The following is a 14,311-nucleotide window of genomic DNA, read 5'->3' as shown; positions in this document are numbered from 1 at the left end:
ATACTCTCAAACTTTAATAGAAATAAAACAGCTGTTTCCTGTGTATGTGGTTGTAAATTAAAAGAAACACACTAGTTCCTAGCACACTGACACTGTTATTTCAAAAATAGGGGAAGAGAAAATGTTTACTTTTATGCTCTTACATGTGTGCCTTGCAAAAAGTACATTCGTTAATATAGGTTTTGCCATCGGATGCACAGATTGCCTCAATCTCCTGGTCGCAATCAGGTGGTTCGGAAACATAATTCTGACAACGAGGCTAAAACATGCAGACACAGCAAAAAATTATCAGGGAGTACATATCTGAAAATAATGTTCTTAATATATTATTAGGAAATGACACATATAAAAAAGATAGTAAAGAATATTTGTTTTCTAAAGGCTCATAACAAAACTAATCCTATGAACAGAAGCATACTTTAAAACACAAATATTTTCTTAACCATTTTAGTCCTTCCCATCAAGTACTTGCCTCAAATTTCATTTCCTTTTGTGTCAGAAGCAATCACTGCACTCAATTTTCTATGGATTATTGACTTGTGTTTTCCTCATATTTTCACCACATGTGCAGTTATTAATAAAATTGTGTAGTGTTTAATTTTGAATGTTTTTGAGATTTAGATGTATATGCAGTATAACCTATTCAGGTTTTCTGAAAATATTTTAGCAAATATAGATTACTTGAAATGAAAACTTTTATAATTTTTATTAAGATCGTACCATTTTCTAAAATTGAACATGTTAATATGGTGAATGATTATACACTAATTTCAGCCTATCATGGATCACTAGTAAAAGAGACTGTCATATTTTGGCAACATTTTGGTACATTGCTATTTTTTGCACACTAAAATTTATTTAAGATTTTTGGATTTATGCTGAAGACTGACATTGTCTTCCATTGCTAAATTTGAGGTGTAAGTTGACAATCTAATTCTACTTTCTTTGTAGATAAATGGTCTTTTCCTCATGGTACTTTTAAGGCCATCTTGTTAAATTCATTGATTTGTATAATAGTCTTGTTACAATCTGTTTGGATGTGGATTATTAAATAATTTTTTCTGGTTAGAATGCATTGATACTCTTAAAGCTATAAATAATAGCTAAAATTGGAAACACTTAAATGTCTATCAACCGATGAATGAGTAAACAAATGAGGTGTATCATGAATCAGTGGAATATTAATCACTGATAAAAAAGTTAAGTACTCTTTCATGATACAACACGGATAAACCTTGAAAACATCATATAAAGTGGAAGAAGAAAGTCACAAACCACATATGATTCCATTTACACAATATGTCTAGAAAAGGTAAACTGACAGAGGCAGAAATTACATTAGTGGTTCCTTGGCGTGGGAGGTGCAGGAGATGGTGACTAACAGTTATTGGGCAAAGGGAATCTAATCAGTGTGATAAAAATATTCTCAGCTGTTGGTCGGGCGTGGTGGCTCACGCCTGTAATCCTAGCACTCTGGGAGGCCGAGGTGGGCGGATCGTTTGAGCTCAGGAGTTCGAGACCAGCCTGAGCAAGAGCGAGACCCCATCTCTACTAAAAATAGAAAGAAATTATATGGACAACTAAAAATATATATAGAAAAAATTAGCCGGGCATGGTGGCACATGCCTGTAGTCCCAGCTACTCGGGAGGCTGAGACAGGAGGATCGCTTGAGCTCAGGAGTTTGAGGTTGCTGTGAGCTAGGCTGACGCCACGGCACTCACTCTAGCCTGGGCAACAGAGTGAGACTCTGTCTCAAAAAAAAAAAAAAAAAAAAAAAAAAAAATATTCTCAGCTGAATTATGGTGTTAATTTTACTACTGAATAAGATAACTTTACAATGTTATTAATTGGGTAAATTATTTCATATGTGTAATATACTTCAGTAAATTTATTAATAAAAAGCATGCACTGATACCAGAAACTAAAATGATATTTTAAAACAGGGACTTAACTTCTAAGTAGCCCAAAGGTAACTGGACCACATAAATCTCTCCGTGAATCCTCCAGAAACTATACTAGTTAACAAGAAAACTAATAAAACCCCATAATGATATGAACTCAGCACAACCAGAAGACAGAACAAAAGTTCTAACTTGCCATTACTTATATAGACAAAACCAATCACTGAATCTCAGTGGGATTTTCAGTTGAACTCCCAGTGGAAACAAGCTTCTTGTAAAGAATGGAGGGTGGGGGAAGGGGGGAGGGTTGCCGGAGGCCACAGAATAAAAGAAAACCTAAAACCAATTACAAAGAGGGCAGAGGGGAACTGAAGACTAAAGATTCAGCTAAAATCTCTCAGAGAAGGCACATCATTCATACCAAAAAATCATAAAAGAGTCGTGGTACACAAGGGCATGTGTAGAGGGAAGGATATTAAAAGTAAGTGAGATTCATGGTGGAGGTCTACAAAGCCCTATGTCTATATGAGAAAAAAGTTTCAAAAACAGGAGGTGGGGGGAGAAAGGCATCCTCCAGAGACAGGGGGGTGCTAAAATTAAAAAGAAGGACGTGGAGGGCCTTCAGAATAATGCAATACAAAAGAGAACCAAACAGTGTGAAAGGATAAAACCACAAAAACGAACACAGACACAGACACACACACACACGCACACACTCTTTCTCACCTCCCATTGCCTCACTGAAGTAACTGCATTTTGCTATACTGACAGAAGAGGGCACCCTTTCATTAGGAACCTTGCAAACCCACATACATTACCAGCCACCTATGTCCACAAAAATATAAGGGAAAAAATATGATCGTCATCTATGTAAGGCTTCTAGAAGAAGAACACAAACAGGAAAAATCATCAAGAATCAAATAGCTGCAGCTAACACCCTCTAGTCTCAAAAATATAAAACTATGAAACAGAATAAAACTTTAATGAAATGCTCAAAACAAAATGATTATATATAGCCTCCAGCAGACATTTGGGAATGTTAAAACAAAATCCTTAAATCTAAAGTTAAGCCTTGGAACAGAAATTGATTGTTTCTAAAATGGATACAAAACCATAAAAGACTTATGTATATATATGAAAGGGACTACATTGATAATATGTTTATACCTTTTTTTAAATATTTATTGGACATTCTCAAAAATTGAAGTGCTACTTATTAGCCCACAAAAAAATCAGTAAGCTTCATTAAGAGGAGTATAAATAACACTCTGATCACAATTGAATGAAATATAAAATAAATAACAAAATCAAAAAGCAAAAAGTCTATCACATCATGAAATAAACATAGTTTAAACAACACTTGAGAGAAAAGGAATATACAAATTAAAACTAGAGTATTACTAAAATGTGATTAAAATGATAAGAATGGATATTAGAATCAATTTGATGCATTTAAAGCAGTGATCAAAGGAAAACTCATAGCCCTAAATACTGATAGTGACAAAAATAGAACAAAATAGAAAATATGAATTGAATTTCCAGTCAAAAAGCTAGAAATGAACAAATAATTAAAAGCACAAAGATGATAATTACAAATATAAAACCATAAATCAATAAGTAGACTTTATAAATCAGTCAAAACCGAAATTATTTGAAAAAATAACAACATAAATAAAATAAAATAATCATAACCTTTTGTTCTACTGGATAGAACTGGAACCCATTCTATTAAGTGAAGTATCCCAAGAATGGAAAAACAAGCACCACATATACTCACCAGCAAATTGGTTTCCCTGACATTTGGGAATAACACCAATTGGGTATCGGACTGAGGTGAGGGGTAGGGAGAGGGGATGGGTGTATACCTACATGATGAGTGCGTTGCGCACCGTCTGGAGAATGGTCATGCTTGAATGTTCTTACTCGGCGGGATGGGGGGTGGGGGAAGGGGATGGGGGATGGGGATATAACTACATGATGAGTGTAATGCGCACTGTCTGGGGAATGGACACGCTTGAAGTTCTAACTCGGGGGGATGGACGGGACATGGGCAGTGTATGTGGCTTGAACTTTTGTACCCCCATGATGATAAGCTGAAATAAAAAAAAATATGAAAAGCAAAACAAGCCCATGTAAAATAGGGAAAAGAGTTATCGAAGTTTAATAAATTTAAAAATATGTATCAGAGACTAATTTGTATCCCTCATTACAAATAAACTTGAATGTCTAGAAGAAATGGATAGATTTTTACAAAAACAAAATCTGTCAAATTTAGCCCAGTTAGATGTAGAAAACTTAAAAAGGCTAATTTCCATTAATAAAGTATAAACATTTATGAAATGAAAGACCAAAGAAAAAATCAACAGGCACAAAGGATTTCAAGAGAATACAACTCTCAAAATCAGACAGACCCCATGGCACAGAAAATGCTACAGACTACAAAAATGACAGGTCATTTCCATGTTTTAGTGAAGAAAGTACAATATACATATCAAAACTTGATAAAAAGAATATATTATAATAAATTTTCAGACTAATATCACCTACGCTATTAAATTAAATATTAGTGAACAGATTAAAACAAATTTTAAAAAGGTAAGAAATGCCCAAGTTAGAGTTATTTCTGTCGTAGAAGGATGATTCGATATGAGAAAGGAATTCATGAAGCACTCCATATTAATACTTCTCAGGGGAAAAATCAGATGATAATTTCGCCACAGTGAAATTAATAGACAGTTGTGAGATTTAAAGCAGACTATATTGTCCCAAGAGTTATCAGTGAGGACGTTCCTGGTAAAATACTTTGATGTTAGAAGTCATAACTGCAAATATCAGACCTGAAAGAGATTATCCTAACAAATTCCATTAGAGAATATGACCTGCAAATCAGAGTAAGGAGTAGTTGAAGTACTTTAGCTGTAGAGGTGGGAAAGGGATGTGTTTCCCTGCCCCAGAATTCAGTGGCATTCATACCCACTGCATTATTTCTCCCATTATGAGAGGAGGTGGGGAATTGAGCAATGTCACCGTGAAAGGCCATCTGCCCTGTGTTCTACGTGGCTTACCAATTCAAGTATACTAAATCCAATGAAGCAAATAATTCTATGCCCAGGTGACGTCAAATCTTTCCTGCATATTCTAGGATATGAGAAATATTCTATTCAAGGGTGGCTGAGTAGGGTCACAGAATAATCTCTGGAGACCCATTACATCAATGTTTATGCTTCTCTAAACTAGAGCATGGAATGCAAACACATTACACAAACATATGTGTGGTTGGCATCATTTATATAGTATTTAAATTGCCCTTCTTTGCATGTCATCATATACAAATCAATTTATTCTTTTTGGAAATTTACCTGGTGCATAGAGTGGTATATAAAAGTTCATTAATTTAAAAACATTTATGAATAGACATTTGGCTGGGTCAAATTTTTTGAATTGCCATCAAAAAATGAAAAATAAGCAAGAAAAATTATTGTAGCTTATTCTAAAATGGTCAGAGACTAGAGTCAAACAACTCTGCTTTAAGTCTTAGATGTATGGTACAATAAGTGAGTGTCTTGTAAACTGGCATATATTCTCTGTGTTTAAGCGATCTTATTTGTAAAAAGGAATAAATATGGCATGCTGCTTGTAAGTATTAAATGATTTGTTACGTGGAAAACGCTTAAAACAGTGTCTAATATATGAACACACCATATAAGTATAGAATAGAGTCCTAGAAATGGACTAAAGCATGTTTAAGTAGTTAATGAAAACACTATATAAAAGAGCTGTATCATTTATGGAAACATATCAGCAAAGTAAACACATTAAAGTTTTTTTAAAGATCTTTATCAAGTAGAATTCATTTCAGGCATACAAGTCTTTTTCAGTTTCTGAAAAGTAAGAAATGTAATTCCCTTTCAGAGAATAAAAGAAAGAGAAAATCATATGAACGCATCAGTAGTCAGCTATTAATGATTGAAGAATCTTGACAACTAGAAATAACAATAGACTAAATCTGATAAAGAATATCATCTATAGCTAACATCATTATTCTTGCAAAAATTTTGATTGATTTTCCCATAACATGAGGAGATACCAGGCAGTTAAATAAGGGAAGAAAAATCATAAGGGGCAGAGGGAAAGAGTGTTGGAGGTTGAAAAGGAAAAATAATATTGTCTGTATTATCAGACGGCTAGCTGAAAAATCTCCCAAGAAATGTACATTTAAAAAGGCAATTACTGAAATTAAAAGGGAAATGCAGTAGGGTTACAGGATATAAGGTCAATATATAAAAATTAATTGTATTTCTGTATCCCAGCAACAAAAATTGGCAAATAAAATTTTATGAATGGACCCATAGAAAACTGGGCACAAATTAAGAGAGAAACAGGACACGGCTTCACCAGAGCAGAAGCAAGCTGGCCTCACTGCCTCCAGAGAACCCCAGAAACACACTGAGACTATCACCCGCAATATCTCAGAACTCAAGTAGGAGGATGAGACAGTTTCAGGAACCACAGAGAAGTGGAAAAAGTTCATGCAGACACTAAAAGAATCAGACTTTTATACCTACAATGTCCGTCCCCCAAAGTGCCCTGCACTAAGTGTGCAGAAAACTTTTTCCTGCCTCCAGGTTACTACACTGGAAAAATCAGAGCAAGAGGGACAATTTAGTTTGCCCACCATCTTGGGTTCCCTGGCAGGAGATCTTTCCTCTTTCCACCAATAGGAAGCATCACAAGTGCCTAAAGGGAGAAAAATTCCTGAGGACAGCCAGAGACAAAGGGGGAGGTGAGACTAACATCCCTGGCACTGGAAAGTCCGCTCTGGGACTCAGCCAAAGGAGACACTGAGTCAGAGAGGCTGGTCCGCACACCACACCATAGGATTGTGTTCCACAGCTCTCCAGGCCACGGACCCCCAGCCAGGCTGCCCGCACTGCTGGGGGATCCTCTTGGGACCTTCCCTTTCTGAGATGGGCAGTGCTTTGAACATTTGCTAGAGCTGCGGCAAATCTGGCCTTCAGGTACCAACTTGTGCTGAGAAAGAGGCTGTAAACTAGCAAACAAGATATTTAATAGATTAATCACAAAGGAATCTTTAAGCAAACTTATCCAATAAAAAACAAAACAAGCCAAAGAAGACTGAAATAAATGACTAATCCTTCAATGCAAAGACATAGTTGTACATCCACAAGAAACAACCAGCAAACAGGGAACCTGGATCTTCCAAGCACACAAGCAAGGAGTCAGGGACTGACCCAAACAGGACAGGGACAGACAAGCTCTCTGACCGACACTTCAAACTAGCAGTTGTAAGGAAATTCAGTGATCTCCAAAATAACTCAGAAGAGCAATGTATAAATTTATTCAATAAATTTAATATAGAGATTGCAGTGATGGAAAAAGGAAACAGAAATCCTGGAACTGAGGAATATATTTGTTGAATTAAAATAATCATTAGAGGTTCTCAGGAGCAGAATGGATCAAATGAAAGATACAATCATTGAGCTTGAAGACACCCTATTTGGAAATACACAGAGAAGGGAAAAGAAAAAAAGAATGGAAAGGAATGAAGAATCTCAGGAAGATATAGAAAATTACCTTGAAGAGCAAATGCAAGAATTACTGATGTTCAAAAGGAAGCTGAACAGGAGCGAGGGGTAGAAAGCTTATTCAAAGACATCATAACAGAAAACTTCCCAAAACTTAAGGAAGATACAAAAATCCAGGTATAGGAAGGTCAGGCATCACCAAAAGATTAAACTGAAATAAGACTATCCTTAGGTACTCCCACAGTTCAAGGACAAAGAGAAGATCCTAAAAGCAGCAAGAGAAAAGAAGCAAGTAACACATAAAGGGGATCCAATGCCTGTGGCAACAGACTTCTCAAGAGAAGCCTCACAGGTAGGGAGGGAGTGGGATGACATTGACAATGTACTGAAATTAAAAAAAAAAAAAAATGAAAAACTGCCAAGTGAGAGCTATACCCAACAAAGCTATCCTTCAAACATGAAGAAGAGATAAAGTCCCAGTCAAACAAAAGTTGAGGGAATTCTTCACTATCATACCTGTCTTACAATAAATTCTAATGGAATTTCTTCAATCTAAAAGAAAAACACAAACATGCAAAAAGAAAACATATGAAGGTAGAAAACCCACTGGTAAAAGTAAGCACACAAACTCAGAATATGCTAACAATGTAATTGTTTTATGCAACCCACTCATAACTCTATTAATTATAGGAAGACTAAAAGAGAAATCTATCTTAACAATAACAGCTACAGCTACCTGTTAAGAGATAGGCAATACATAAATACATAATTTGAGACAAAAATATGTCAAAGTGTGGAGCAGATGGAATTAAAGGAAAGGGTTTTTTTTTTTTTTTAACTTTTTCCTTGTTCCATTGTTTTCTTTGTGATCAAAGGCGAGTTTTCATCTCTCTAAAATAACTTGTGATATCTATAAGATTTTTTTGTAAGTCTTGTGGTAACCACAAAGTAAAACTCTATAGCAAATACATTATAAATAAAAAGGAGCCAATTAAAACATACTACTGGAGAAAATCACTTAATCACAAAGCTAGTAAGATAAGGAGAAGAGAAGAGTTACAAAACAAACATAAAACAAGTTCCAAAATGGCAATATAAGTCCTTAACTATCAACGACCTATATTGAAGTTTAAAGAAAACACTCATGTAATCATCAACCCAATGAATAATAAAATATTTTCAGTATTTTTTTAAAAGGCTTCTATTAAGAAAAGGGCCATGTGGAGCTGAGTGATTTTTCACCATGTTGCCACCCATCACCACCACCCACGTCTTCCCCACTCATGCCTCATATCCTTTACTCTTGCCACACTACAGGAAATCACCAAATTGAAAGATCTGCTTATCATTCTGTGCCTCTCTTTATAATTTCACCACTTATAAATATGTACATTTACTACATTTATATATCCTGTATAGTTTTAGATATCTTGGTAATTGGCACAAAGAAAACAATACTGTATTATATTCTTATATATGACTTGATGTGCACACACCCTTGTGAGCTTTGCACATACTAACATATAGAGCTATATTTCATTTATTTTTGTGTAAATATAATAGTCCACTATGTGAACATATAGAAATTATTAGTGTTTTCCCTTCTACAAATGGATAATTGGGGTGGTACTTTATTTTCTTTTGTTAGGATGAACCATTGTACTCTAGATACACATTCACATATCTCAGTGTTGTAAAAACACAGAAGAACTGCCAATGATTGAAATACTGAATAGATAAACAAATTATCACCTTGTGTAGATAAAACCAACTGGTTTTATATTGCTTGCTAGATGGTGTTACTTGACTTTGGTGTAATAACAATATGTATATATTGTTACTTTTTGAAAAATCTCTGTTTTGTACATTTTGTTTGGTCAATTTTGCTGTGATTTTTAAAGTTGAAAAACAATTAAAAATTTACAGTTTTCAAATTCCAAATAAACTAGTAGTAACTTACCAACACATTGTGTTTTCGTCTTCTTCTCATGACAGTTTCTGCAACCAAAGAACAAGTTAAAAAGGTAAAAAGCCCTTGGTAGCAAATATTTATGCAAGTGACCTACTCAAGAAACTGCCACTGCCACTGACGTGAGAATTTTATGCCAATGCCAAAAACACAAATTATCAAAAATATCTAAATCTTAAAAAACAATTAATCCTCAAATTAATCGAGTTGTATGAAAAATAGTATCATATATTATTTGTTGATAACTCTTAACACCTTGCCTGAAGGTACCAGTGTTTAAGTTTTATAGAAGAGGCTTTTATTGTGATAGAGGACAATGCCCTGCACGAAGTTAACTAGCTATGAACAAATTCTGCTCTAATTTCAGTGCTTTATTCACCAAATAGTTGCTTTTTTCTGAAATTCATGGACTACTTTGAAATTTAAGAAAGATAACTTGTCACCAAAAGTATCAATAAATTCTTCTTTATATAAGGCCTCTATTTTAGAGACTCAGAGTAGACAACTAAAAATAGCAAACATTAGGTTGTCAAGGAATATTAGAGCAAGAGGAGATTCTTCCTTCCCTGCCCTTCAAATTTTACTTCTATGGAATCTAATCTCCCTAAAACAACAGAAAAAAATGTAGTCAACGTCCTTCAGTTTAGCAATGGCTAAAGGACTAATTTGTATTGTTCATTCTAAATCATCACTTCAGGCCCATTTCACTAATGAGGGAAAAACAATCCACTGATGAAACATTTACAAGGAATTTGCAGTATGTTCGTCATTTTATCAGTTTCAGAATTGCAAACCCACTAAAACAGCCACCCTATTCCTAAGTTCCTGCATTTCAAGAGCATGTCAAGTGTTCCACCAAGGACTGGAAAATTTACTCACCAGAGTGAAGAACAAGGGTCAAGGCGATGAAAAGAGCTTTGATCCATAATGAGAATAAAGGCATTTGATCGAGTCTGTGGAGGAAAATCCTTTAGAATGTTTGTTACAATGGCACAGGGACATGTGGACCATTCCCAATGGACAGGCAAATGCAATTCAGGGCCCAAGTTTAGAAAGTTTTTTACTCCTAAGGAACTTCTCCAACCCACAAGATCCCTGGTTAAGGTGGACTGTTTGCTCTTTTGTTCATCCAACTTTATTATTCAACAAAACATGTCAACAAAAGGCCTGGCTAAATATGAGTGAGAGAGGCCAGGAAGAGACCTCTGGGAAGACATGAGAGGGAGCTGCTTCCTCTCTAAAACCTTTGGGGAAGCCCGCAAGAAGCCTGGCTGAGTTTAGAGTCAATATGGTCATTTCAAACTGGGTTTTATTCAGATTGAAAAACAGGAATAGGCAGGGCTATTTCTGGAGCAGTCCTCCTAGCGATGCTACACACCAGGGCCATCTCCCTTCATCCCCCACATGACCTACCTCACAGAGAGAGATAACAAGTTTGGAGAAACGACAGCTCTGGGGACTGTGGAGATCTTGTTCCCCTTGCGCCCTCAGCCACGCATCTCCCTCCTGCTAACTCTCTTTTATTGATCTGTGAGAGAGCAGCTTGGTGGGGTAAGGTAGATGGCCCAGGGAAGATAAGACAGAGAGGCCCTCTGCCCTCCCTGAAGGTTGGAAAGTTAGGTCTGAGAGGTACCTCACAAATGCTTTCTCAAAAGATTATCCCTCAGCAGGGGACAATTCAATCTGATGAAACCAGAACTCTGAGGAGGAGTGAAGGTAGATTTTAAGATGGAGAAGATAACGAGAATTCTTTCCAAGCAGATAAGTTGGAAAGGGACAAAATAATCAAGCATGAAAAAGAGTGGAAAGTTTAATTCAAAAAATGTTTAAGGTTTTATTACTTTTAAAAACCAAATGCACATCAGAATTACCTGGAGAAATTTTAAAGCCTGTGCATGTACCAGGCCACCATGAGAACTATGAACAAATTGTTAATAGACACAATTGAAGCTCAGACTCGAGGGGATGGGGAGGCATGGGCAATGTATATAGCCTGAACTTTTGTACCCCCATAATGAGCTGAAAAACAATAAAATAAAATAAAATATATAGAAAAAAAATAGATGAATACTAGTCATTGATAATGTTTTCAAAGCCCCTATATGAGACACAGGTGCAGCCACACAGAAAGCTTTTAACAAAATCAAATTCCATTTAATTATTAAAAAACACGTAATAGTCTAGGAATAGAATTGAAGAGAAATTTCTCAAACTGATAAAGATATCTAGAAAAAGAAACTAGTACCACACTAAGTGTTGAAAGAGTGCATCCTTTGCTCTGGGACTGGGAATGAGACAAGGATGTCCATCTTGCTAATTCTATTTATGTTTGTATGGGATGTTGTATCCAGGGTAATTGGGCAAAAAAAGAAGGAAAGAAAGAGTGCAAAAAGAAGGGAGGAAAGGAAGGAGGGAAGTCAGGAAGAAAAGAGAGAGGGAAGGAGTGACAGAAGAAAGAAAGGTCATCCAGATTAGAAAGCCTAAAATAAAACTGTCTCTGTTCAAAGAGGACATACACTTGGACATGAATACCAGAATTATCTCCTCATAGTTTAATGGATTTTACATTTTAATTTTTATTTTATTTGCATTTTGTTATACTAAGACACAAGATCAAAACCCCACTATTCTCATTGTATATGTCATTCTTACATAGATACACGGAGAAAATCCTACATTACAGTAGTTAGCATTAGGAAGAGTAACTACTTTGTCAAAGATTACATGACAATATGTGGATAGTTTCATGGTGATCTAGCACCTCTTATATCATCCTGGATAGAGCTGGAGCCCATCCTTCGAAATGAGGTATCACAAGAATGGAAAAATAAGCACCACATGTACTCACCATCAAATTGGTACTAACTGATGAACACTAAGGTGCTCACATGGTAGTAATATTCGTTGGAGGTCAGGTGAGGGCGTGGGGGTGGGTACACCCACAATGAATGAAGACATAGTGCACTGTATGGGGGAAGGGCACATTTCTAGCCCTGGCTTGGGTGAAGCAAAGGCATTACTTGTAACCAAAATATTTGTACCCCCATAGTATTATGAAATAGAGAAAAAAAAGAATAGTAACTATCTTGTACCCTAATGTTAAAACTTTCCCTATGGTCCAAAAAGCATATACCAACTCTTGATAGAATTATTATGTTTGTTTCTGTACCCGTTAAATGAAAATTATTAATGAAAAAGATATGAGAGCTATATAAACTTATTATTGCCAAAGGCATAGTCAATTTTGCCCGTGATGCATTTTGAATAAGTTAGTACTTCATATAGAAATCCAACTCAGTTTTATTGTACATTGAATACAGATATATAAAGAGAGAGATTTTTTTCTCAACTATTTAGAAAACTATATAGATACACATCCTATTATGGCATATTAGTATATCTGCCTGGGAGAATCCCTAATTGAATTATGTAGTTTCCTCTAATTTACACTTTCTAGGGAATTTTAACATTGACTGTGAGCCATTGTTCAGTTACAAAACTTATTCTTGGAATTCTAATTAAAAATGCTCAATCATGTTGATGCAGAGCATTACCTTTGTCATTTTGCCTTTAAGTGGTCCCTTTTATTAATAAAAACATAACATCTCTACCCATTTATTCAAGGTCTATAGATGTGAAGAAATTTTACCACCTCATTGAATTACTATCTAGATATTTTTGGCCTAAAGAATGAGAACTTAGGATTATAAAAATGAGTTTCAAATTTACCTAACAATAACTATTTTCTTAAATGAAGTATTCCATGGAAATTTTTGTTAAGTAAAATAGAAAATTGTAGAGTAGTTCTGTGAAGCAGCGGTAAGCAAACCCTGAGCTCTAGCCTGTCATGACCGCTTCAACCCAGGTGCTCTCGCTTAAAAGTGATGAAGTGGGAAATCACTAAGATCTCCTTTCAAGTGCTTTGAAATCTATGAGGTCTACAACATGCTGTGAAACTGTGACGGCAGTGGACAGTCAAATTCACGGAGGTCAAGAAAGAGAGGAATTCTGTGAAGGCCGGGAATTTCCAATATTAAGGACAACAAAGAAACCATAAATGTGACAACCGGAGGCAGGCAAAGTGTCATCACACCTTCTAGTTATATATAGATGGAAGACTGTGCCAGGTATGAACTTTATCTTTAGGCCAGAGACAGAACTGCTCAGAACACCTCATTTTTGAAATCATAAGTCATTACACATGATACTAAAGTTTAAAATATTACACACATGAGAAAAATTGAGTCATGATATTCTCTGGGAGATATTTTATCTCACTCTCAAACTGAGCACAGGCTGTTTCCCTTAAAGTTCATTGTCCTTCAGGTGAAAGATAATTTCATATCCATCATATCAACACAGTGGAGGAATTATATCCATCTAGAAGATAAACACAGAATTTCTATCAACACTATCTTTCATTTTGAATCTTCCTATTCTCAGTTTTATCAATGTCTTGAGATCACACTAAAGTTGAGGCTACAGGAGGGGCTTACGTGTGTCCGCATGTCTAGATCTTACCACAACGAAGTTAGGAGGCATCTGTGAAACTTCACAGCAAAGTTCTTCGTACTGAGTAGTGGCTCAAGGGCACAAGTTTCCATTCACTATTAGATAATAACACGAATATATATATAGCACCTTAAGGACAGCAACTATATCTGATTATTCTCATCATCTTACTACTAGCATAATGTATAGATCCTAGCATATAGTAGGTGTTAATAAACATGTCAACCAGCAAAGAACAAATGACTACCTGTGTAAATATATCACTATTTGCTAAAGCATCTCTTTCCCAAGATCTCCAGAAGGAAAAAGACAAACACTTAGGTCAAAGCAAATACATAAGAGACCAAGTTATCCTTGCCCTATAAATTTTCATTCTAATGGG

The sequence above is a fragment of the Eulemur rufifrons genome, chromosome 10 (assembly GCF_041146395.1).
Source record: "Eulemur rufifrons isolate Redbay chromosome 10, OSU_ERuf_1, whole genome shotgun sequence".
Classification (NCBI taxonomy): domain Eukaryota; kingdom Metazoa; phylum Chordata; class Mammalia; order Primates; family Lemuridae; genus Eulemur; species Eulemur rufifrons.
Note: the sequence above shows the minus strand (reverse complement) of the source record.